Source organism: Pan paniscus, chromosome 21 (genome assembly GCF_029289425.2).
Source record: "Pan paniscus chromosome 21, NHGRI_mPanPan1-v2.0_pri, whole genome shotgun sequence".
NCBI lineage: Eukaryota > Metazoa > Chordata > Mammalia > Primates > Hominidae > Pan > Pan paniscus.
In genome coordinates, this window is record NC_073270.2 from 12,487,097 (window position 1) to 12,502,699 (window position 15,603).

A 15,603-nucleotide genomic window follows, 5' to 3' on the forward strand; every position below is an offset into this window, starting at 1 on the left:
CCGCCATCCCCCACCGCCCCCAGAAGCCCTCACTTGCATATGGACAGAGCATGGTTGGAGTTCCTTTGCCTCACCTTTTCCCCCCACCTAGAGGGAAGAAGGGGCGATGGTGTGAACCCCAGCCTGAGATACATGGCAGTGCCAACTGGCCCAAATGCACCCTCTTCCCACTTTGTCCACTTTGCCTGCTCCATGAAACTTCCTGCTCTTGGGAAACAGGAAGCTTCACCCTTTGTGGCTCAATTCTTGGAACCCCGGGGTCAGGGCAGGGCTGTGGATTTCTTCTTCTTCCCTTGGAGAGTAGGTTGGCTTGCCTTGTGCGCTAGGGGCCTGCTGGGCCTTCAGCAGACACGAGGCTACCATATGGCTGATGCTCTGGCAGAAGTGGCACTTCTTGGGCTGGGGTGGCAGCTTGCATTCCTTAGCATGATGGTCTAGACCTCCACAGTTGTAGTACCCGTCTCCTTTTGATGTGCGTTTCTGCATGTTCTTCCCCTTTGGCCGCCTCTCACTCCCAATGCAGAACACCCCACCAGGTCCGGTGACACAGATAGTTTCCACACCCTTGGGTGACTCCTCCACTGTTTCGTCCTCCTTCAGGCTCCAGGAAGCCCTCCGTGTGCAGCTTACTCTGGTACACAAAGACGTCCACTGGGGGATCGAGCGCGACCCTGGCGAGGGCGGTCATGGACAGGAAGACGAACCCCAAGCGCACGTTGAACCGTTTACAGATGCCCGCATCGTGCAGCAGCTGAGGCTTGTCCGCCGGCGGGGCCGTGTCCTCCGGCACCTCTTTAGGTGCCTCCTCTGCCACCTTGGCGCAGCCACCTGCTAACTGCTGGTTGGACACGGAGCCCAGGGTCGTCAGCTGAGCCCGCAGCCCTGGGTCCCTGGTTGGGCGGCTGCTGGCCCCAGAGAAGTCCGAAGGCCTCAACCTTCTTCACTACCTATGTTTTCAACGGCTGTGTAAAAGAATGCATATACTTCACCTTTAAAGGGTTTACTTGGTGGAAATAAAAAAGGAATTCATAAATTTTAAAGTTTCCGCTTACATAACAGCAGCTAGATCTGGTAGGGAGTCGGAGCATGACAATTCCATGGTATGCCTGCTGCAGAGAGGGCCCAGGGTAAGGTACCGCTTCCCCACCTGGGAACACACAGAAAGATTTCTAGGGCAGTATAATAATTTCTAGAATGAGAAATCATTCCAAGAAAATAAAGAGGTTGAAAACACCTGTCTGGCTTCCCTTCTTAGGGGAGATCACAGATGGTTAAAACGGGAAGTAGAGAAAGGAAATTATCTCTATATATGTGTACATAATCATTGGAGAACCTGAAAATATCAGGAGATAGATGAGTAGATTCATTTCATAGATGCAGCCTTTAGCGGGAGGGCACTTCACTAAAAGAAGCCCCAGCCCCATGTTCTCCAAACATGCATTGGGAAAATAGCATTTGCACAGGGTACTTCTGAAGAAGATCTGTTTTCTCATGGTCTTCAAGGAGGCATTTCGAGATTTCAGAAATCCCTCTGTGCCTCAGAAGGGAGGGGGGGACTCACAGATGTGTGGCAATGGCCTGAGTATGTAATGAAGAAGCCACAGTGTGCAGACTTAGAGCAGAGGCAGAAGGGTGGACCCTGAGACATTATCTGTGGATACCTGAAAAGCAAGTCAGAAGGAAAGGCAGGACCAGTCATGCGTCAGCAGTCACCAGTTCAGGGAACAGAAGAGACACGTCACCTGTGGCAACAGCCATTGATGATCTGAAGACAGTGAACATCTTTAATGGTTCTGTGGAACTTCACAAACCTCCTGCCCTGATGCGCCATCTCCAGGGAGAGTAAAGAGAGGCTGGAAAAACAAAAAAGACTGAATTATCCAAAATCAGGAATTTAAGCCAGAAGTAAGTGAAAGTTGGCAACTGGAAGAATGAGTCCACAGGAGGAATATTAGGACTGTTATAGAATATAAAGTTTATTTTATGTGTAGAACTCATCATTTTATATAAATGTATAATCCAATGACAAATACCTTCAAATATTTAGCAAACTTGGGTCTATTTCCATGGAAAAGTCGAGCATTTATGAAAGCTAAGAAATATTTAAGAAATTAAAAATCTTTCAAGTGTTCCTTCTTTTTTTTTTTTTTTTTTTGAGACGGAGTCTCACTCTGTAGCCCAGGCTGGAGTGTAGTGGTGCGACCTCGGCTCACTGCAACCTCTGCCTCCTGGGTTCAAGCAATTCTCCTGCCTCAGCCTCCTGAGTAGCTGGGACTACAGGTGCACACCACGGCTAATTTATTTCGTATTTTAGTAGAGACAGGCTTGCCCAGGCCGGTCTCGAACTCCTGAGCTCAGGCAATCCACCCGCCTTGGCCTCCCAAAGTGCTAGGATTACAGGCATGCGCCACCATGCCCAGCCAAGTGTTCTTTAAAAATTGTGCTTTGTGACAACTCTAAAGATAAGCCTATTCTAGAAATCTCTCCATTGAATGCTTATTTTAATTTCAACAAACTTGGGATAATAGTGTAATAAAGTGTCATATGGTTATTCTTCATCTTTAATAATTATTAATACTCTACTATTTGTGCTTCATTTTTCTTTTTCATTTTTTCTTTTTCTTTCTCCACCTTCCTTTTTAATTTCCTCCTTCCTTCTTTCTTTCCTTTCTTCCTTCCTTTTTTTCCTGAAGTATCTTAAAATACAAATACACTCAATAGATGTTTTCTAAATAAATAAATGACACACGTGTGGCTTTAAATGTCAATTAAGAAGTTATTGTGGGCCAGTTAAAATTACAAGTTGTTAACTCTTTCCCCTTTAGAAGTTTTGAGTCATGAAGAGAGGAAACAGATAAACAATTATAATTTAGTGAACTAAACACAATAATAAGAGTATGAACTGGGATAGTATGTAAATGAAAGGATATAAATTAATAGGAGGAGCATAATAGGAAGAAAAAAGATGATAGAATATGATGGAAGAAAGGCTACTACGGGTGGAAGGAAGAGCACTGGGCACCAGGAACACTTGTCTGTCCACGGCATGTAGGAGGATGGCGTGAACAAGGGCAGTAATTCACCTGAAAAAAATTCAGGTTTTTACTTCTAGATTTTCAGGAAAGGTAAAAATGAGAATCGAACCTGTTAAACACATTGTGCCAGAGACCAATAGTCCCCTTTTTGATCCTCTCTTCACCTACCCCTTGAGGGAGGCGCTTAAGGTAGTTTGCATGCATGTGGAAATTACAAACATATGTACATGTGAACATATGCATACAATATATAGACCAATATGTATATGCTATGTATATTTATATGGTGTATCCATAATGTAAGATATATGTGTGTATATATGTGTGTACAAGTTTCATTTGTGTATGGAAATAAAACAACCTTTGATGGAAAAAAAAAAAAAGACGAAGAGGCATGAGAGGAGAGCATGTTACCTTCAGAAACTGCAAGTGATGAAGCCTCAATGGGCCACAGATGAGATTTATGGAGAAGTGGTGGAAGACGAGCCTAGGGAAAGCCTATAAAGGAACAGGCCTTTATATCCTTGTATATATGTTTTAAATCCTTAGATTTAGGGGGTGTTTTTCAGTTTTAAGCTGAAAGGAATGGATCAGATTTAGTTTTGGAAAAATCAATGTGAAGGATAAACACAACCTGGTATAAGGTAAAGACTAATGACATAGACAAAATAGGCAAGAGTGATAAAAAATGAAACAGGAAGGTTACAACTAAAACATGTTAGGGGTAAAAGAAATACATAACTGAGCTCCAGGTAGGATTTGAAAAGAAAAATAAATTATAGTGAATAACTCGAAGCCAGTGCTATGAAAAATCAAATAGTGAAACATTTTTAGGCAAAAGATAACATCAAAACTAACGAGAAACATGACAGTTTTATAATATTTCAATAAAGAAATTTAATAGTTAGGCCAGGCGCGTTGGCTCGTGCCTGTAATCCCAGCACTTTGGGAGGCCGAGGCGGGCAGATCATGAGGTCAGGAGATCGAGACTATCCTGGCTAACACGGTGAAACCCCGTCTCTACTAAAAAATACAAAAAAATTAGCCAGGCATGATGGCGGGTGCCTGTAGCCCCACCTACTTGGGAGGCTGAGGCAGGAGAATGGCGTGAACCCAGGAGATGGAGGTTGCAGTGAGCCAAGACCGCGCCACTGCACTCCAGCCTGGCCGACAGAGCAAGACTCTGTCTCAAAAAAAAAAAAAAAAAAAAAAATGAAATTTAATAGTTAAAAAATTCACCTCCCCCCCAAACAAAACAAAAACATAAAAAACCTAGTTTCATAGTTCTAGCAGATTGTTTCATAAGCAAATACTAACACATATTCAAAAATCAGTAATTTTTTTACTATTCAAGAAATCACATCCTCTTCCTTTCCCTCCCTTCCTCCTTCCCTCTCTCCCTCCTTTCTTCTTTCCCTCCTCTCTTCTTTCCTTCCTTCTTTTCCCTCTTTTATTCTTTTCCTCTTTATATATTTTATTTTTAAGGGTGACATAATCTTGATATCCAAATTTATAGATGATAGTACACGAAAAAAAGCTTCCTTAGAGCATCACTGATGGCCATAGGTACAAAAAATCCAAATAGAATATAAGCAAGAAAATCCAGCTTCTTAATACATAGACACATATACACACATATATAAACACCATTAGGAAAAGTTGGGTCTATTCTAGGAAAGCAAAAATATTTTCATTAGAAAAATCTATTAATGTAATTTGGTATAAACTGATTAAAAGGAAAAAATTGTAATTTTCAACAGAGGCAGAAAAATCATTTAATAAACCCATATCTATTCATTAAAAATAAATAGTTCCAAATTAAGAATAGAAAAAACCTGTTAAAACCTGATTGAGCAAATTGCATTCTTAAAAATAAATGATAGGAATATTTTCTTTGAAATCTGCAACAAAATTAAGACACTCACTGTGAGTGTTACTTTTAGTATTGTATAAGAGTTTCTAAAAGGAGTTCATTAAGATGAGAAAAGGGAATTTTAAAATATAAGTATTGTAAATAAACAAGATACTCATTATTTAAAAATGTTATGACTATTATAATTGTCAACATAAGAAACAAAACCAATAGAGTTAATAAAGAGTTTAAGGAATATTGCTAAGTACAAAACCTTTATTTAAAAATGTATCTCTAGATATCAGGAATTAATACTTAGAAAACACTTTTTTAAAGGTATCATACAAAATGTTCGTAAATATATAAAAGTATAATGCAGTATTCAAAATCATAAAAGAGAACATCAGTAATTGAGAGATAAACCAAGTTCATGGATGGGAACACTCAAACTCAATATTATAAAAATGTCAGTTCTCTCAAAATTAATCCATAAATTCAATGCAATCCAATCAAAATACCAACAGGGTTATTAAGAAACTTGAAAATTTATTTTAAAATTCATAAGGAAGAATAAAGGGCTCAGACTAGTCAAGATAATTGAAGAAGAACAGTGTAGGGGTTCTTAGTCTACAAAATAACAAACATTATTATAAAAGTGCTATGATTAAGAGACTGTAATACTGGTTTAAGAATAGACAAAGAGACAAAGAATTCAAACAGAGAACCCAGAAACTGAATCACAAAACCAGGTCAACTTGATTTATGACAAAGACAAAGATTAGTGAAGAAAGGGTATGCTGGTCAATAAAAGGCACTGGGGAAATTATCATCCACTGAAAACAAATAGTATTCCTACCACAAACCATATGAAAAAAATTGCAGTTGAATGAAATGTTTCAATGTTGAAGGCAGAAAATCTCTTTATGACTTTGGTGTATTGGGAGGATTCATTTTATAACACACAAACAACAGGGAAAAAAGAGAAGATAAATCCAATCTCACATTGTATTAAAAACTTTTGTGCATTAAAAGACACGATTTAAAAAGTGTAATGACAACCTACAGATGTAGAGAAAAGGTTTGCAAGGTATACATACAACAAAGGAGGAGTACAATACCTTCTTTATGCATGTAGAAAAGTTTTCTATCTCTGTCATAACAAATTACCATGAATTTGTCCGCTCAAAGAACGCAAATTAAGTATCTTACAGTTCTGTAGTCAGACACAGGACACAGGCCTTGCTAGGCTAAAATCAAGGTGTTCTATTAGAATGGCTTTTATCAAAAAAAGAAAAATATTGGCAAGGATATGGAGAAAAGGAAACCTTTGTACATTGTTGGTGGGAATGTAAATTATTACAGCAATTATGGAAAATAATACAGATGTTTCTCAAAAAATTAAAAATACACTTAACATATGATCAAGTAATCCCACTCCTAGGTACATACCCAAAGGAAATGAATTCAGTATGTTGAAGAGATATCTGCACTGCCATGTTTATTGCAGTATTAGTCACAGTAGCCAAGATATGGAGTCAACCTAAGTGTCATCAAGTAATGAATGGATAAAGAAAATGTAGTGTGTGCATATTATACACATACACATATACATACACAGTGGAATACTATTCACCCAGCCTTTAAAAATAAGAAAATCCTGTAGTTTGCAATAACGTGGATGTACCTGGAGAACATTATGCTAAGTGAAATAAGCCAGGCACAGGAAGGAAAATATTGCATGATCCCTTATATATGAACTCTAAAAAAGTTGAACTCATAGGAGTAGAGAGTAAAATGGTGGTTACCAGAGACTGGAGGTTGGGGATTTAGGAAAAGGTGAGATGTAAGTGAGCGAGTACAAAGTTTTGGTTAGACAGGTGGAATTTGTTCTGGAGATATATTGTACAGCACAGTGACTGCAGTTTATAATAATGTGCTCAAGATTTGAAAATTGCTAAGAGAATACATTTTAAATGGTCTCACCACAAAAATGATAAGTATGTGAACTGGTGGATATTTTAATTAGATTGATTTAATCATTCCACAATGTATGCATAGATCAAAACTTCATGTCATACCCCATAAATATATATAATTAAATAAAATGAAATAAAATTAAGGTGCTGTCAGGGCTGCATGCCTTTTTAGAAACTCTAGCAGAGATCTCTTCCTTTGCTTATTAAGGTCATTGACAGAATTCAGTTCCTTGTATTGTAGGATTGAGATCACCATTTCCTTGCTGGCTATTAGCTGACGGCTGTCTTCAGCTTCTGAAAGTCATCCACGTTCCTACCTCCAGCTTCAGAGCCAACAACAACGATGGGTTAAGTTCCTCTCATGCTTCGAATCTCTTCTTCTTCCATCTATCTCATCTCTCTGACATATATATATATATTTTTTTGAGCCGGAAGGTCTGGGTTCCATTTGTTGACAGCAGTTTATACACATGGATTTCCTTCCCATAGTTATTTCCTTCCCAGCGCAGACACAGAGCCCTTGAGAAGGGTAGTCTCTGAACGAGGGAGCCAGGAACGCAGGTAAGACACATCCTTGGCAGGCACGTTCAGTCCCAGCAGGATGCAATCCTTCAAGTTGGAATTCCAGTGGGTATTTGAGAGGGACCAAGGTGGGGGGTAGAGAGGGAGTCTTCAACAGGACTCACATCTCAGTCCAGGCCTCCTCTCTCACTATCTGAGTCCATCCAAGTTTTAGGACCTTGGGGGACAACAGTCAGGCCCTTCCACCTCAACAGGGCAGATCCTTCAATCTGTGCCAAGTTCACACACGCCTGCTTCTACTGGTCGCACAGTTAAAGAGAATCAGCCTTATGGTCTCTGACCTGAAGAGGTCTTCTGCTTTTAAGGACTCAGGTAATTACTTTGGGCCCACTTGGATAATTCAGGATAATATCCTTATCTCAAAGTTCTTTAATTAATCACAGCTGCAAATTCACTTTTTCTATGTAGGGTAACATATGCAAAGGCTATTATTTTGCCTGTGGGTATATCCATCTCTACCTATGCATGTATCTTAAGATGAATATAATTAAAATTACCCAGTTTTTAAACATGGGCTCAAAGATATGAGCAAGGAATTTAAAGAAGTTCAAATTGAAAGACGTATTAAAAGATTCTTCATATCACTAGTAAACAGTGTGAATAAAAATTAAAACTGTGTATCATTTTACCAGACAACAGCTGATGCTGGTAAAGCTGTGAATCAGTGGAAACTCTCACATTATTCTGATAGAACTTAAATGTAGAAAACCACTTAGGAGAGCAATTTCATAATTCTGGTTAAGTTAATAATTCTTATCCCTCAATCCAGTGACTGCAGCTTCATGTAAGCATCCCTGAGATAGTCTCATGCACAGCCAGAAAGGAGACAGGAACAAAGATTATTACTGCAACATGATTTGTAATATAAAAATAAGAGAAATAAATGTCCATCAATGAAACATTGTCTAATTATTTTGTTTCATTTCATTTCATTTTAAAGCTGTGAAAATACGTGATCTAGAAATATACTCACGTAGATAAAAGAATCTCGGAAGATATTAAGTGAAAAAAATCAAACTACAGAATATACTCAGAACAACATAAATTCTATAAGACTTGCAAGCACACAAAACAAAAACATATACTGTTTTGTGATACAATCATATGTAGTAAAAATTATGAAGATATGTGTGGAAGTTCTTACACGAACATGGGAGTCAAGAATTTAAAATTCAGGAAAACAGTTTCAAGTGGGGGATCAAGGATAGATTAGGAGAATGCAGCTCCATTAGTACACATTTTAAAGTAAAAGATGAATAGATAAGTACTTGTTATTTTTAAATACTTCATCAACATAAAGAATTTTATAGTTTTATAAGAAAAACATCACTAGGATTGAGATGAAGGAAAATTTGGAATGGGCAGGTAGAGATGCCATAAAGCTAGAATGGCTATTGCAACAATTACATGAAAGATACTAAGATGCCAAAGCAACATGGTGGTGAAAAAATACAAATGAAAAGATAGATCCCAAATATATTTTGAGATTTAATATGCAAAACCAATTTAACAGAAAGGCTTTAATAGTAGATTCTAGGATGCATTCAACTTTTTGATTCTGGTGACTTTGTGAATATTGGCACCATTGACCAAGATGTATGGGGAGGAACAGGTTGCTAGGGAAGATAATAATTTGAGTCTACACTTTTTTGGCAATACTTGAGATGAAATTAAGGTGACATTGGGTTAGCTACTCAGTAATACCCAAATACAGTCTTCATGTAATCATCCCTCCCTAAGAGGGTCTCAAGAAAAATACATGTACAAATGGCATAGTAGTAAATAATACTCTCTGGTCCGTATTTGAAGCAAAACTCTAAAAGACTGGACATGACTCGAACTCCTGTGATCCAGACTTGAGGTCATGGCCAAACTTCAAGTTGTAACAGTGGACTTTGTTACTTCAAATGAGAGGAAAAATTAATTCAGAGTCTCCCAGCATAGGAATCGGAACACAGGTTTCAATGCAGGGCTACAGGTTTATAGAGTAAATACAGTGGAAACAACAACAAAATGTTGGCAATGTCTAGGCAAAAAGGTGCATCGGGGAGAAGCTTCATCGTTTGGGAGAAAAAGAAAGTCCCCGGGACTAGCAATTTTCCAGTCTAGGGAAAAAACAGTGTGGTCCATAGTGTAGCCCTTGCCGTTAAGTTGCATCCATACCCGTCAGCCCCCACCTCTGCATTTTCAAGGCTCCTTACTGAAAACAAGTCTTCTCTGCCTGAGGATATTTTGTGGTTTTGTTTGTTTGTTTGTTTGTTTTTCTCTGACCAGCGAGCCTGCTCCACTGGCATAAAAGGGAAGATACAACAGGTCCCAGAAGCAGCCATTACTGTTGAGTACAGGAAGTTGATGTATATGTACCGCTTACTCAATCCTTGGTCAGGATCACTCTAAGGCTTGTACGTCACTGTCTCCTAGAGTTTCCAATGCAGCTCCAGTTGCCTGCAGTGCTGACTTTCTTGATAACACATCCACTTTCCTGTATTGACTTTCTTCTCTGTCCTATCTCCTGTTCTTACTCTGCTGGTGCATGTCCCAACTAAACAACGTGCACTCAAGCTTCATGGTTTGCTCCTAGGGAAACTCAAATGAAGAGAGCAAGACATTCAAAATGGCAGTGGGTAATGGAATAGAGAGGGTGAATCCCGGCAGCCGTCTCCCTCAGATTTTGTCTAGTTAGCTGGCGAAAGATGGCTGAAGACTCCCAGCATAGCTGGTACTCCAGTGCACAAGCTCCTGGCATGTCATCAGCATTGCACCCCAACACCAACACTGACAGAGACCTTCCCAAGGGTGTTCCGTCTGTGTTGTTCTGTGACAACACCATAGGTGGCTGGTAAAGTTTGCTTAGTAAAACAGAATAACACATTAAATTTTTATTGCCATTACTCTGGCTAAAAGAATTACTACCGTATAGGAAGAATTTCTGCTTGCGGAAATACTGTTAATTGACAGCTGGGAAAAATTGTGGTGATAAAAGTTAACTAACTTTACCAGGTTTCTCTGGATTTTACAATACCTGCCGTTTTTAAAGGCCACTGCCAGCAATCTTGGCAAAACAAATGGAAGAACTCTGCAATAGTAACTCAAACTTCCTATTTCACAGCAAAGTCTGAAGTGAACCAGAGGCACTAGCAGGAGAAACATTCAAACAGTTCAAACAGCTCTTGGGAGAAATTGACCATCGCCAGCTTTCTTTCAGATAGCTGGAGCTTCCAGTTCCGTTTTGCAAAATATAATGCATGTATGACTTGTATCAGAACCCCTAGTGATTTAAAAATCACTTCTAAAAATATGCGAACTTGGGGTCAACCTCAGATTTACTGACTTTGAATTTAGTGACATAGAGCTCAAGACTCTACATTTTTAGCCGGCTCATAAGGTAATCCTTCTATAATCTCGAGGTGAGAATCATTTATACTTCCTTCAGTGCTACCAATTTGAGCTGTATTTAAGTTAGCAAGCATTATTTTTAAAATAAGAAAATTAATGTGTTTTCAACCATTCACATATCAATATTGAATTTGAACTAATGGGAGCTGAGTTGCTCTAAAGCAATGGTTATCAAACTGCATTCAGAATATGCAAAAGCAAGCATATGTTTGATTCAAATTCTGTTTTTAAAATATTTTAAAGCTGTATTTTAACAACCCACATATTCAAATGTGTCACAGCCCAAATTTTTAACACATTAGAGACAACCAACTTAAGCCATGTTACCACTTCAACTAGGCTTTGTGCTGACTTCTAATAGTTTTCCACTATACCTCTGCATCTATTGAACTTGGAAGAAGGTCATAGACAAGAAAGATTTAAATTCTGCTCCAATGGCTTTTTGCAGGAGTAAGCATTTCTGCACACATAAAATTGTACACCTGAGTTCCAAACAGAAGCTCATACTCATCACGTTCAATTATGTGCCAGGAAAGTCCATGAATAGCAGTCTCTGCGCCCAGAACATGAAATGATTCAGTAAGTGAACACAGAATACATTTAAGCATGCTAATGTCAGAGTTTTAATCTTTATAAATGTTAAGTGTTTGGTCTATCATTTATACTCATACATTTTTCATAGTATTTCAGGTAAAGGTGATAGGATTACTCAAAACAAGAAATGGATCAAGGGTTAAAGAAAGAAAAAAGCCGAAAGAACTGTGCTGATAGAATGGAGAGATTGAGCAGGCACAAGAAAAATTGACACACTGTGCTATGTAAATAGCAACTGGTTTTTCAGCCAAAGGGGGTCCCACTGGTGAGAGTATGAAACAAAAGTCTTGTGAAAATTCTTGGGATGAGTCTCTCAGAGACAGTAGAGCACAAGAATAATTATTAGGCATTTGGCTTCACCTTTATAAGGCAAAAGTGCCCAAGTGCTCCTGTGTTTTATGCAGTGATATTTTTCCACCTTTTCTGTATCCCTTTCCAACTTACAATGCCATATTTAAAGCAAACATAGTGAGTATAAAAATAAGGATCTTGGTTTCTTTCAGCATAAAAATTACAGGGCTTTATATAAAAACTGTATGCAAGCAAAGTTTAGATCCAAAGATTAAAATACATATATAGATTTAACATTTTTAAGAATAACATACACTATGGCATCATTCAAAGGTGTCACTAAATGTGAATAAACAGAAGGGCAGGCTACTCTGGTGCAGAGTCATGCAGAAACAAAATGCCGTCAGTACCTTTGCCTGATGAGAACAGGGAGCATGCAACAGCCTTTATCCAACATTTGATCAATGAGTTTGTAATCATTTTAAATTTAATTTGATTGAACACAAAAAGGACTGACCCATGGCCATCTTGACTTTATTTTTTAAGCAATCTGAGTATTTTTTGAGGGTGTGTTTTTGAAGATAAACATCAAGAAAACTTACGTTAGAAACACTGGAAATTTGGGAGGGGGATGTATTGCTAAATGTTTATATCCATTTTCAAAGTGCCATCGTATAATTTGGTTTCTATATGTCAGCGTACCCAGACTGAAGGGGAAGAAGAAAAGGCACAAAATATGACAGGAGTAGAGAATTTCATTAAAACATTGCTCCCAGTCAGCACCGCGTCCCCAGCTTGCAACCATGGCTGCCTACACACTGGTGCAGATCCAGCATGGCCAGAGTGCCTGGAACCTGGGGAACCGCTTGGGCCATAAAGAGTGAAGTGCAGCAGGCAGGCATCGCAAGATGCTGGCTATGAGTTTGACATCTGCTGCACCTTGGTGCAGAAGAGAGTGATCTGAACCATCTGGACAGTGCTGGATGCGATTGACTAGACATGGTGGCTTGTAGCAAGGACTTGGCGCCTCAGCACTATGGGGGAACTGACTAACCTCAATAAAGCAGAAGCTGCTGCCAAGCATGGTGAGGCCCAGGAAAAGGTCTGGAGCCCTCCTATGATGTCCCACCCCCTCCCATGGAGCCTGACCATCTCTTCCATAGCAATGTCAATGAGGACTCCAGGTATGCAGATTTCACCGAAGATCAGCTACCCTCCTGTGAGAATCTGCACCCACTCCCTTCATACGCTGTAGTCAGAATAGCACCTCTGGGGCATAGGTTCTCAGTCCAAGCCAAAAGAAATCTCCCCTTACCCAAGAGAATTGAAAGGTTATAACTCAGGTTTCTGCCAGTGCTATGTTTACTAAAGACCTGCTTGAGTAGGAAACAGGAAGGAATCATGTTAAGGCATGACCAATGAGGAGAATCAAGAGAGCCTATTTGCTCTCCGGAGCCAGTCCGGTACTCTTTGTAGTCAAATCAAAGAGAAGATCTAGTCATTCCCATGGAGATAGATGTAACTTACATGATAATGTGAAAACCATTTTCTCCCTGACCCCAGAGGAGCTGGCTCCAGATAAATGTAATAAATGTAACCTGCATGATGATGTGAAAACCATTTTCTCCCTGACCCCAGAGAAGCTGGCTCTAGAAGTCTTCAGAAGGTTGGGATTAATCCTGATTTCAGTTTATACATAGCATTTATTTTTATAAATATATATACCTGTATAAGCATATTATAAAAGTATATATAGTTTATATACTTATAATATGAAATAACATATATGCTTATATTATTATATAAGTATTATATATTTATATAGGTATATAAGTATTTTTATATTTTATATATAGATATACACACACACACACACACACACACACACACAAAATGACCCCTTTTTAAGCTTTTAGTGTTGGTTGAAAGAGTCCTACATGTGGTCATGAGAAAATGAGCCATTCCTCACACTCATATGGGATAAGCATCTTGACCTCCTAGGGGTTGGAGTACATTCTGCTATGAACCTTACATTCCCTTTCCAACCTTGTTTCGTGGCAGTGAAATGCCTCTTGATCATGTCCACGTATGTCTTTCACTGTCTGATTTCTGAATCATGTTCTAGGTGTTTGGCCCTGTTACATGGGCCTAGTACTCATTTTGAGAATTACTGTATTAAACCTTTTTTCCAGATCAATATAATAAAGGAGTAATATGCATTTTAAAAAATGCTGAAATATGTTCGAGAGAGGTTAACACTAACTTTGATGCCAATACTTGTCAAAAGTGTTGAATGATAACACAAATGTAATTTTATAAGAGTGCCTTTCCAATTAGATCTTTGTGAATTCTCTGAAATAACATGAATGATGATGTCCAAATGTTATCATACCTGCAGGTGTTCATAGGCAGCCCTAAGGTGAGGGGTTCCAAAGAATATTTCTGTTGAAATACACATGCTATATATCTTTATCTATAAATTGTGAATAGAAAGTGAGGAACCATGGCCTCATGCATGCACACAGGTGCTCCTTTTCTTGTAATTTTATCTGGATTATACACTGTGTACAATAATAGGGTGAAATTCATTGAAGTGAAGCCCCATATGCTCAAGACTTAATAGACCTGAGTAAGAAGAGTGGAGGTGCCAGAGCAGAGGATGAAGGTAACAAAGTTGTGGAGAGGAGGAAGGGACTGAATCCCAGAGTGCATATAAGCTGGGTTCCATCCACCTCATTGACTTTTCCCTGGCCTGGAACTTATCACTGGTAAGAGGACACAACAGTGAGAGCAAAATGACAGTACTTCCTTTGAGACTGACCCCCGTGCTTGGCCCCACTTTCATAGTTGGAGATAATGTTGGATGGGGTCAGTGAATCCTGAAGTATAAAGAGATTATCCAACTGCACCTCCAAGTCAACATAGCTGTCCAACCTTCGATGCCTTGCTGGGCTAAATGAACTTGATCTGGACTTCAGAAAATATAAAACATTTTGTTGCATGCCAGGTAAAAAAGATATAATTTGATTTTTCTGAAATCTTGAGTAAATCTCTGAAAAGATGAGCACTGAGAAAATTTTTTAAGTGAATTGCTGAATCTCATGTTACTGACTGTATTTAAAAAGCATTTTTACCCCTCCAAAAGGGATGTGTATTAAAATTCAATAATTAAAATAATTGGATAGTTAGATATTTAAAATAATTCCTATTTTGAAATTAAATTTTTATTCCATTTTCAAAATTATAGACATATTTGTTTGAAGTGTATTTTAATATTTCAAAGTGACTTATGAACTTGTTACCATTTGCAGCAACTTATTTGTTGGCATCAGGATTTTTTAACTCTATATGCAAAACATATTTTACAAAATGAGAAAAAAATATATGACAAGGTTGGCTTAAGACTCTGAATGCCAACAGTAAGTTTTGGTGTCGTATCTGTGTTTAGGCAACATCCTCAATAAACTCTTGGTTGAATTTACAGTAAGTAAACCTAACATATTTGAAACTGCAAATAAATGTATAATAAAACAACACTGTTTTTATCTACCCGTTTATTGAAGGAGAGTGTAAAACTTCATAGGATCTCACTATAAAGAGCATTTACAAACCACAGCTCTAAGGCAAGAAGAATGGATTTGAAGATGACATGGGAAAGCGTAGGTTAGGGGTGCACATGAGGTCTGGGTAGGGCCTCTGTGGGTGCTATGAGAAGAGGGAGACCCTACAGAGGGCGGAGGAGGGGGCAAGAGAAGGCTGGAAAGGGGCATAAAGAGGAAGATCCGAAAACATATTTTCATCCCCAACTTTTGCCAGATAATACTTCTCTCTACGCAGGAGAGAGAGAGAGAGTCTGTTCTTACATTGAAGTTTCAGG

General features: G+C 38.7%; 1 pseudogene; it reads right to left on the reverse strand.

The window, feature by feature from the left end:
* Positions 1 to 225: 225 nt before the first annotated feature.
* On the reverse strand, positions 226 to 1,831 carry LOC100985285 (protein lin-28 homolog A-like; annotated as a pseudogene).
* Between the last annotated feature and the right edge of the window lie 13,772 nt (positions 1,832 to 15,603).